The sequence below is a fragment of the Sapajus apella genome, unplaced genomic scaffold, assembly GCF_009761245.1.
Source record: "Sapajus apella isolate SASKATOON/1434 unplaced genomic scaffold, GSC_monkey_1.0 scaffold21, whole genome shotgun sequence".
Taxonomy (NCBI): Eukaryota; Metazoa; Chordata; class Mammalia; order Primates; family Cebidae; genus Sapajus; species Sapajus apella.
The window spans coordinates 9,847,099-9,857,968 of NW_022436961.1; positions in this window are offsets into that span (position 1 = coordinate 9,847,099).

The window sequence follows — 10,870 nt, forward strand, 5'->3', positions numbered from 1 at the left end:
AACTCTAACTCTCTGGTTCAAGCGATTCTCCTGCCTCGGCCTCCCAAGTAGCTGGAATTACAGACACGCGCCATCATGCCCAGCTAATTTTCATATTTTTAGTAAAGACAGGGTTTCACCATGTTGGCCAGGATGGTCTCAATCTCCTGACCTCATGATCCGCCTGCCTCAGCCTCCTAAAGAGCTGGGATTACAGGTGTGAGCTACCACACCCAGCTAGTGTAGCATCTCTTAAAGGTCTAAATAGGAAACATTTGCCATCTATTGTCTCTAAGGGCAGCGACCTATGAGAGACTTCATCTACATAGTAAGAACTCTCATCTCTACAACGCCTTACCTATATTCAGACACCACTTTCTATTGATTCTGGGTCTTTAGATGATAACTCTTTCAACCAATTGCCAATCATAAAATCCTTGAATCCACCTGTGACTTGTAAGCCTTACTTCGGGGTTGTCCTGCCTTTCCAGGCTGAACCAACGTGTACCTCACATGTACTGATTGATGTCTTATGTCTGCATAAATCCAAGCTGTAACCCAATGACGTTGGGCACATGTTCTCAGGACCTCTTGAGACTGTCCCTTTGGCCATGGTCATTCATATTTGGCTCAGAATAAACCTCTTTAAGTATTTTTACAGAATGTGACTCTTCGTCAACACAGCCCTACTGATAGGGCTTGATTTTAGCCCAACGAGATCTGTGTCAGACTTCTGACCTACCTAAGAGAATAAATTTGTGTCCTTTAAGCCATTAAGTTTGTGGTCATACCATTCTATCAATCTGGTTACTTCAGGAAAAAAATAAATAAATAAAAAGTAATTTAAAAAAAGAACGAAAAAGTTGTAGTCATTTATTACAGCACAATAGGGTTCTAATATGAGCCCCTTGACTTCAGCTGCTGATTACAAATGACAGAACTCATCTTTAACGTGGTTTGAGAAATTGGCAATTAGAGAAGGATGTGTCTGGCAAAGTCTTTAAACCAGGAGTTGCAAATGAAAATCTCAAGAGCAAAGCCTACGGAAGAGGGTGTTTCGTTTTCTGAATACTGCCTCAATAACTAGAAAACTTGACATGAAATTTGGGTTTCTAGTTTCTCTTAAAAAGTTAAAAGGGAGGCCAGGTGTTGCGGCTCATCCCTATACTCCCAGCACTTTGGGAGGTCAAGGGAGGAGGACCACTTCAAGACCAGCCTGGGAAACAAAGCAAGATTCTTGTCTCTACAAAAGCAGAAAAATTAGCCGGGCGTGGTGGTGCATGCCTGTAGTCCCAGCTACTTGAAGATCTGAGGCAGGAGGATGGCATAAGCCTGGGAGTTGGAGGTTGCAGTGAGCTGTGATCAAGCCACTGCGCTCCAAGCTGGGTGACAAAGCAAGAGCATGTCTCAAAAAAAAGACATTATTCATCTTAAGAACTCAGGCTAAGTAAGGCCAGGCACAGTGGCTCACCCTGTAATCCCAGCTCTTTGGGGGGCCAAGGCAGGCAGATCACCTGAGGTCAGGAGTTCAAGTCCAGCCTGGCCAACATGGTGAAATCCTGTCTCCACTACAAATAGCCAGGCATGGTGGCACACAGCTGTAGTTTCAGCTACTTGGGACGCTGAGGCATGAGAATCACTTGAACCCAGGAGTGAGAGGTTGCAGTGAGCCGAGATCACACCACTGCACTCCAGCCTGGGCAACAGAGTGAGACACCACCTCAAAAAAAAAAAAAAAAAAAGGAACTCAGGCTAGTTCACCTTCTCTCATCTTCTCCCAATCCCCACTCCTCCCCCAGCCATTCTGAGAATGTTCTTAGTTTTGGGGCAGTGGTTGCTGGCCTTCAAAATGGCCTGATACAGCAGACACTTAAGCCCCCAGCCAGATTCCCACCCAGCATCTGGAGCCAGCCTGGCAGAAGGTGGCTAACACAGCCAGGCCACTCAGGAAGGAACTTTGGAAACAAATGGATAGAAGCCAAGCCCTGCCCTTGGGAAGCAGAGAGGGAGATGTGTTTATCAGTTCCCAGGCAGGCTTCTTTCTGAAGGCCTCCCCAGGAAAAGGCCAAATGCCCCCTCCCCCTGGATAACTTTCCCCGGAGCAGTTTGTGTGCTGGAGAGATAGCAGATGAATTCAGGCCCCTCCTCTCTGGCCCCTGGAGTTTACTCGCAAACTGAGCTGGGGCTGGGCAACTTCACATCCTCAATGAATTTTTTTTTTCATTTTTCACTTCCTCAATCTATAACCTTGACGGAGCCTAAGCTCTTGACTCCAGTCCAAACCAATGGCAACCTGCAAGAGGACAAGGCCAGAGGGTGAGTAAAAATATTAACCCAGGGAGAGAGGCCGAGTCCGCTCCAAGAATCTCCAAGTCCAACACCAGGAGAAGGGTGCAGTGTGGAGCTCGGTGGGGGGCGCATACTGGCACCCACAACGATCCATCCCAGCCCCACCACACTTTGGCGCCTGCTCCCGGGAGGAAGAGGACCCTCCCTTGCATTGGGAGATGGGAGAGGTATGCCTCTTCCTCATGTGGGGTGAAAGGAAGTGACGTGAGTTTGGACAGCCAGGGCATTCTCTTCTGCCAATGCATGCCAGGTACAAAAAGCCCACAGCAGCCAAGCAAGACAAGCCTGTGATCCAACCCAGTTCGGGCCACATAGGTGAATGATCACAACCTCAAAAACACCAGAACTGGAAGGAATCCAGGCGAACTTCTAGTCTGGTGATTTTCTGACAGTGCTTGGCAGAACTCTAGTATTTTAAATAACTTTCAACAGGGCCACTGACGTGGAAGGCGGACAGGGAGAGAAATCCCACTGTGATTCAAACAAAGCAGCTCTATTTCTATTTTTTATTTTATTTTTAAAATTATTTTAAAGACAGGGTCTCTCTTTGTCACCTCGGCTGGAGCGGGAGTGCAGTGATATGATCAAAGCTCACCGTAGCCTTGACCTCCCTGGCTCAAGCAATCCTCCTGCCTCAGACCCCCAAGGAGCTGGGACTGCAGGTGTGCACCACCAAACCCTGCTAATGTTTTCATTTTTTTATTTTGGTAGGGCTTCACCCAGTTGCCCAGTCTGGTCTCAAACTCCTGGGCTCAAGCCATCCTTCTGCAAGTGCTGGTATTACAGGCATGAGCCACCATGCCTGGCTATTTTTATTTTACTTATTTATTTTTTTCTTTTCTTCTTTAAATCTTTGCCTTAATTATTTATTTATTTTTAAGACGGAGTTTTGCTCTTGTTGCCCAGGCTAGAGTGCAGTGGCACAATCTCAGCTCACTGCAACTTCCACCTCCCAGGTTCAAGCGATTCTCCTGCCTCAGCCTCCAAAGTAGCTGAAATTACAGGCATGTGCCACCACATCCAGCTAATTTTTGTGTTTTTAGTAGAAATGGGGATTCACCATGTTGATCAGTCTTGATGGTTTTGAACCCCTGACCTCGGGTGATCCCCCCACCTTGGCCTCCCAAAGTACTGGGATTACAGGTGTGAGCCACCACACCTGGCCTATTTTTATTTTTTAAACATACAGTTTGCACCTTTTACATCAATTAAATATTTAAGTAACTAAGGTAATTACATTAACTACATTACTGCACATGTGCCGGGTGCAGAGGCCCATGCCTTTGGTCCCAGCTACTCAAGAGGCTGAGGCTGGATAATTGCTTGAGCCCAAGGATTCTAGGCGGCAGTGTGCTATGCTAATTAAGTGTCTGCACTTGAGTTTCGCATCAATATGGTGACCTCCCAGGAGTTGAGTGCTGCCAGGTTGCCTAAAGACGGATGAACCCCCCGGAAACTGAGCACATTAAAACTCCTGCGCTGATCAGCAGTGGGATGATGCCTGTGAATAGCCACTGCATTCCCACTTGGACAACGTAGTGAGACTCCCTCTCTTTTTTAAAAAATTACTTCATTAAAGGGCCATGCACAGGCCATGCACAATGGCTTACATCTGTATTCCCAACTCTTTGGAAGGCTAAGGTGGGCAGATCACTTGAGGTCAGAAGTTCAAGACCATCCTAGTCAACATGGGTGAAAACCTGTCTTTAAAAAAAAAATTAAAAAACATTTCTTGTCTCCCAATTTCTGTGGGTCAGGAACTCAGGAACAGCTCAGCTGCCTCAGGATCCCTTCTGAGGCTACAGCCAGAGTACTGGCAGGGACCACAGTCATCCAGAACTGCTAGCCCAGGGCTAGAATATCCACTCCCACATTTATCCACTCTGGCTGTTGTCAGATACCACAGCTCTTCACCATGTGGCTTCTCCATAGGTGAGTGTGTTTGTGATTCGGCTCGTGGCTTCCCCCAGAGCACATGACCAGAGATAAGGAGTGGCCCAGAAGGAAACTGCAGTGCATTTTTATAACCCAGTCTCCTGTCCCAAGCACTGTCACCTCCATTTTGTTCTATTTGCTAGAAGAGTCACCAAGTTTTCTGTAATTCCAGCACCTTGGGAGGCTGAGGTGGGAGGCCAGAAGTTCAAGAGCAGGTGGGCAACATAGCAAGACCCTATCTATTAAATAAATTAATTAATTTAAAAAAATAACCAGGCATGGTGGTGCACACCTGTAGTCCTAGCTACTCCGGACCCTAGGTGGGAGGATTGCTTGATCCCAGGTGTTGAAGGAAACAGTGGACTAGAATTGAGCCACTGTACTCCAGCCTGGGTGACAGAGCAAGACGTTATTGCAAAAAATAATAACAATAATTAAAAACAAAAAATACATAATTAAAATAAATTTCTTTTTTAAAAAAGAGTTGGCTGGGCGCAGTGGCTCACGCCTGTAATCTCAGGACTTTGGGAGGCCGAGGTGGACGGGCCACTTTAGGTCGGAGTTTGAAACCAGCCTGGCCAACATGGTGAGACCCTGTCTCTACTAAAAATATAAAAATTAGCCAGGCATGGCGGTGCACGTCTGTAATCTCAGGTACTCAAGAGGCCAGGGCAGGAGAATCACATGAACCCAGAAAGCGGAGGTTGCAGTGAGCTGACATCAAGCCACTGCACTCCAGCCTGGGTGACAGAGCAAGATCCTGTCAAAAAAAAAAAAAAAGAAAAGAGTCACCAAGTCTTGCCCACGCTCAAGGGAGTGAGAACTAGGCTCCACCTTTTAACGGGAAGAGTACCAAAGAATGTGTGGACATATTTTCAAACTACCATACTGGCTCAGCCCATATCCTAACTGTTATGACTATTTTTAACTCATCAAGTAGTACAGTGGTGCCATCTCAGCTCACTGCAACCTTCACCTCCCAGGCTCAAGTGATCCTTTCCTCTGAGCCTCCAGAGTAGCTGGGGCTGTAGGGGCACACCACCACATCCAGCTTGTGTGTGTGTGTGTGTGTGTGTGTGTGTGTGTGTGTGTGTGTGTGTCTTCTTTTGTAGAGATGGTGTTTTGCTATGTTGCCCAGGCTGATTTCAAACAAGTGAGCTCAGCCAGGTGCAGTGGCTCACACCTGTAATCCCAGAACTTTGAGAGGCCAAGATGGGCGGATCACCTGAGGTCAGGAGTTCAAGACCAGCCTGGCCAACATGGTGAAACCCTCGTCTCTACTAAAAAAAGAAATACAAACACTAGCTGTGCATGGTGGCAGGCACCTGTAATCCCAGATACTCAGGAGACTGAGGCAGAAGAATCCCTTGAACCCGGAAGGCGGAGGTTGTAGTGAGCCGAGATCCATGCCACTTCGCTCCAGCCTGGACAACAAGAGCAAGACTCCATTTCAAAAAAAACAAACAAACTCGTGAGCTTAAGCGATCCACCCGCCTCAGCCTCCCACAGCGCTGGGATTATAGGGATGAGCCAGGGTGCCTGGCCTAATCCATAACTTTTACAGAATGTTTTTTGCTGCATCCTAATTAATCCACTAAGTCTACCGACTCCTAGCTCAGTGCATATTCTGAGCCATGATCTTCATGATGTAGTTCAAGAACAATAATAAATGACATCACTGGGGGCTTTTTATGTGCCATGCACATGCCAAGCATTTTCCAAACATTTTGTCCCTCATGAGAACCTCTGTGGTAGATTCTACGACAAGCCTTAATTTTATAGGTGAGGAAGCAGGTTTAACAGAGTTCATACCAGGCTCCCAAGTCTTACTTTTTGTTTTTTTTTTTGAGACGGAGTCTCACACTGTTGCCCAGGCTGGAGTGCAGTATGGTGGCACAATCTTGCCTGGCTACAACCTCCACCTCCCAAGCTCTAGTGATTCTTGTGCCTCAGCCTCCCAAGTAGCTGGGATTACAGGTGCCTGCCACCATGCCCAGCTAATTTTTCTATTTTTAGTAGAGATGGGGTTTTTTGCCATGTTGGCCAGGCTGGTCTTGAACTCCTGGCCTCAAGTGATCCACTCGCCTTGGCCTCTCAAAGTGTTGGAATTATAGGCATGAGACACCACGCCTGGTCCCAAGCCTTACTCTTTATTTTATTTATTTATTTATTTTTTTTTTTTTTGAGACGGAGTTTTGCTGTTGTTGCCCAGGCTGGAGTGCAATGGCACGATCTCGGCTTACCGCAACCTCTGCCTCCTGGGTTCAAGCAATTCTCCGGCCTCAGCCTCCGAGTAGCTGGGACTACAGGCATGCACCATCATGCCCAGCTAATTTTTGTATTTTTAGTAGAGACGAGGTTTCACCTTGTTGACCAGGATGGTCTCGATCTCTTGACCTCGTGATCCACCCGCCTCGGCCTCCCAAAGTGCTGGGATTACAGGCTTGAGCCACCGCGCCCGGCCTCCAAGCCTTACTCTTAATCGCTGCACTAGTGCTGGGGAAAGTGTGTGCTTTATAGAGAGAGAGAGACAGTGTTTGGTTGAAATTCTGGCAACAACACTTAAGAATTATGGGATTTTGGGTAGGGCATGGTAACTCACACTTGTAATCCCAGTACTTTGGGAGGCTGAGGCAGGCGGATCACCTGAGGTCAGGAGTTCAAGACCAGCCCGGCCAAAATGGTGAAACCTCATCTTTACTAAAAATACAAAAATTAGCCAGGTGTGGCGGAGGGCGCCTATAGTCCCAGCTACTTGGGAGGCTGAGGCAGGAGAATTGGTTGAACCCAGGAAGTGGTGGTTGCAGTGAGCCAAGATCACACCGCTGCATTCCAGCCTAAGCGACAACCGTGAAACTCTGTCTCAAAAAAAAGAAAAGAGTTATGTGATTTTTTTTTCTTTTATTTGCTCGTCTCTGTTAGGCAAGAATTATGTGATTTTTGGTAAAACCTAACCTTCTTGGGCTTTGATTTTACCTTATAGAAAAATAGAAAAAAGAGAATCCCGTAACAGTTAGGATGAAGAATAAATGAAACTATGCAAAGACCTGAGCGCAGGGCTTGGCACAGATAGGGGTGGTCAGTAAAAGGTGGCCCTCTCCCCTCCTGCACTTTATTCTCAAATCTCTACTTTCATTCATACAGGAGATGGTTCAGCTCTGGCCAGAGTGTTGGCTTCATTCCAGAAGGCAAACCATAGCAGGACTCTGTGAAGTTCCTGGGAAATCAGGTAAGCGTGAACCCCATACAGGTATTGATCGACTTACGACCTATGCGACTTACGACCATTTGACTTTACAACCACAATTGCTAGCCACGACTGCTCCGCGTCTGGCAGCGCAAACGTTGCCCAGCTGGGCGTACGACAGTGCGGACCAGCTTCTGGCAGCACTACCATCTCTGCGTGCATATGGCCTACTCAACTTACGACCAAATCGTGTTACGACCGGTCTGTCGGAACCAATTGTGGTCGTAAGTCAAGCACGAGCTGCAGTTTGTTTCCTCCCAGCCTCTGCTGACATTTAGGAAAAGCATCAGGACGTTCCCTAAAGAAATGCTTTAATTAATAAAAGCTCCTGGCACCATCCCAGAACTACCCAGTTTCTGGAAAGAGAAACTGCTTCCCTTCTTAGTCACACCACTGCCTTTTTCTCCGATTGCACTTTCCCCGTGGTTTTGGAGCTGGCAGGAAGGATGAGAAATTGCTGCTTTGTTTTCCTAGAGAACCACAGACTAGGACCTGGGGACATTGCTGGGTAGATTATGAATACCTTCAGCCAAGAGTTGCATCAATTCCCTAAAAAAGTCCTGGTACTGAGACCTCTAGGGCATCTAGACAGAGGAAGGCTAGATCTTCTAATAGTAAAAAGTGCAACTGGGAGACAGAGCAAGATCCTGTCTCAAAAATTAAAAAAAAAAATTTTTTTAATTAAAAAAAAAAAGAAGAAGAAAAAGCGAAGGGTTTCATTTGCTCAATATACAATGCACAACTTTTAACACTTCCAAAGAATTACGTGTTCTTCCCATGCAAATGCTTCTTATACAAAATGTACACTTTTGGGGAAGTATTGTGACAATTTATCTAACTCTGAGGTATGACGTGTTTACTTGCGGTTATTTATCTTTTTTTTTCTTTTTAAGACTGAGTCTCGCTCTGTCACCCAGGCTGGAGTGCAGTGGCACAATCTCAGCTCACTGCAGCCTCTGCCTCCCAGGCTCAAGCAGTCCTCCTGCCTCAGCCTCCTGAATAGCTGAGCCTACAAGTGCACTCCACCATGCCCAGCTCATTTTTGTACTTTTTGTAGAGATGGGGTTTTGCCATGTTACCCAGGCTGGTCTCGAACTCCTAAGCTCAAGCGATCTGCCCACCTTGGCCTCCCAAAGTGCTGGGATTACAGGCGTGAGCCATGGTGCTCAGCCATTTATCACTGTTTATAACCAACCATGGTTAGCATTCTCTGCTATATTATCAGGCCGCACTTGGAGGCCCATGGAAGAGAGTGTCTTACTAAGGATAAAAGGAGCTGATTCAGACCTCTTTCCCATACACCTCCACAGAATTGACTGCTTCTCTTCAGAGTGTTCTTTTTCTTTTTTTATTACTATTTTTTTAATAAAAAGACAGAGTTTCACCATGTTGGTCAGGCTGGTCTTGAACTCCCGACCTCAGGTGATCCACCCGCCTTGGCCTCCAAAGTGCTTGGATTACAGGCGTGAGCCACCATGCCTGGCCAGAGTGTTTCTCGAATGTCCACAAGGCCTTAAAATGAGGGAGCTCCCAGAGTGTCTAAGAGGAAGTTGGGGTTGGGCATTGGGAATAAAAAGAATCCCTTGACTCCTTAGAATTTTTTCCAGGCCGGGCACAGTGGCTCTTGCCTGTAATCCCAGCACTTTGGGAGGCCAAGGCCAAGGGATTGCCTGAGTTCAGGAGCTCAAGACCAGCCTGGGCAACACGGTGAAACCCTATCTCTACTAAAAATACAGAAAATTAGCCAGGTGTAGTGGTATGAGCCTGTAGTCCCAGCTAGTTGGGAGGCTAACGTGGGACAATCGCTTGAGACTGGGAGGTGGAAGTTGCAGTGAGCCGAGGTGTCACCACTGCACTCCAGCCTGGCTGACAGAGCAAGACCCTATCAAAAAAATTAATTGTATAAATGTATAAAAAAATTAATTTGGCCAAGCATGGTGGCTCGTGGCTCATGTCTGTAATTCCAGCACTTTGGGAGGCCAAGGTGGATCAATCATCTCACTGCAACCTCTGCCTCAGGATTGCTTGAAGTTGGGAGTTCAAGACCAGCCTGGCCAACATGACGAAACCCCATCTCTACTAAAAATACAAAATGAGCCAGGCTTGGTGTGCACATCTGTAATCCCAGCTACTCGGGAGGCTGAGGCAGGAGAATCACTTGAACTCAGAAGATGGAGATTGCAGTGAGCCAAGATCATGCCATTGCCCTCTAGCCTGGGCAACAAGAGCGAAACTCTGTCTCAAAAAAAAAAATAATTAAAACAAAAGTTTTTCTGGAGGTTTAGTATTATTTTTTCTCTTTCTATGGAAGATTTTAAAACATATCTCTTTCTTTTTTCTTTTAAGAGACAGGTCTTGCTCTGTTATTCAGGCTAGAGTCTAGTGGCACAATCATAGCTCACTGCAGCCTTGAACACTTCAGCCTCTAGAGTAACCGGGACTACAGGCATGTGCCACCATGCCCAGCTAATTTTTATTTTTTGTAGAGATGTATATTGTCCAGGCTGGTCTCCCACTCCTGGGCTCAAGCTCCTTCACCTCAGCTTTTCAAAGTGCTGGAATTACAGGTGTGAGCTACCACACCCATCCTAGAAACATACTTCTACTTCATATTTATCACGTGTTCCTCACTTCTTGTCAATTTTCCGTTCAAAGGCTCTCCTTTCACAGCCTGGTGCTAGAGGCACTTAGCAGGAAAGCCTTAATGAAATTAGAATCATCCTTCACACCTCTCCCCTAAGCCAATGAACAGAAAGAACTGTTGAATAAGTAACCATTACGTGCACTTTGAATACAAGGCTTTGAATATTTGGCTCATCATCTTCTTTTCTGTTTTAGTTTCTTCCTCAATAACCAAGACTAGTCTTCCTGACTCATGTGGAGCTGAGTCACCTGTTGGTGAGGGTGGAGGAGTGAGAGATCTAAATTTGGTAACAAGATGTGAGAAATCAACTTATCTTCCATAGGACCATTCAGTCTAGGAAAATGCTGGGACTGAACTAATCACTTCAAAGATGCCCAGAACCAAAGACCTTCTTCCGACATACAACCCCCAAGGTCAGCCATCAGCTGAGGTCCTGTGGCCACATTTGCCAGGAAAGATGAGGGGAGGAGAGTGTGAAGGGATTCGCCAGTTTTTCCATATTGGAGTCCTGAAGTACCTCAAGAGATCCTATGGAATGCTTAAAATATCATGCTTAAAATACAGGCTTGGCCGGGCGCGGTGGCTCACGCCTGTAATCCAAGCACTTTGGAGGCCAAGGCGGCCGGATCACCTGAGGTCGGGAGTTCAAGACCAGCCTGACCAACATGGTGAAACCCCATCTTTAAAAAAAAAAAAATACAGGCTTAAATTGTTGC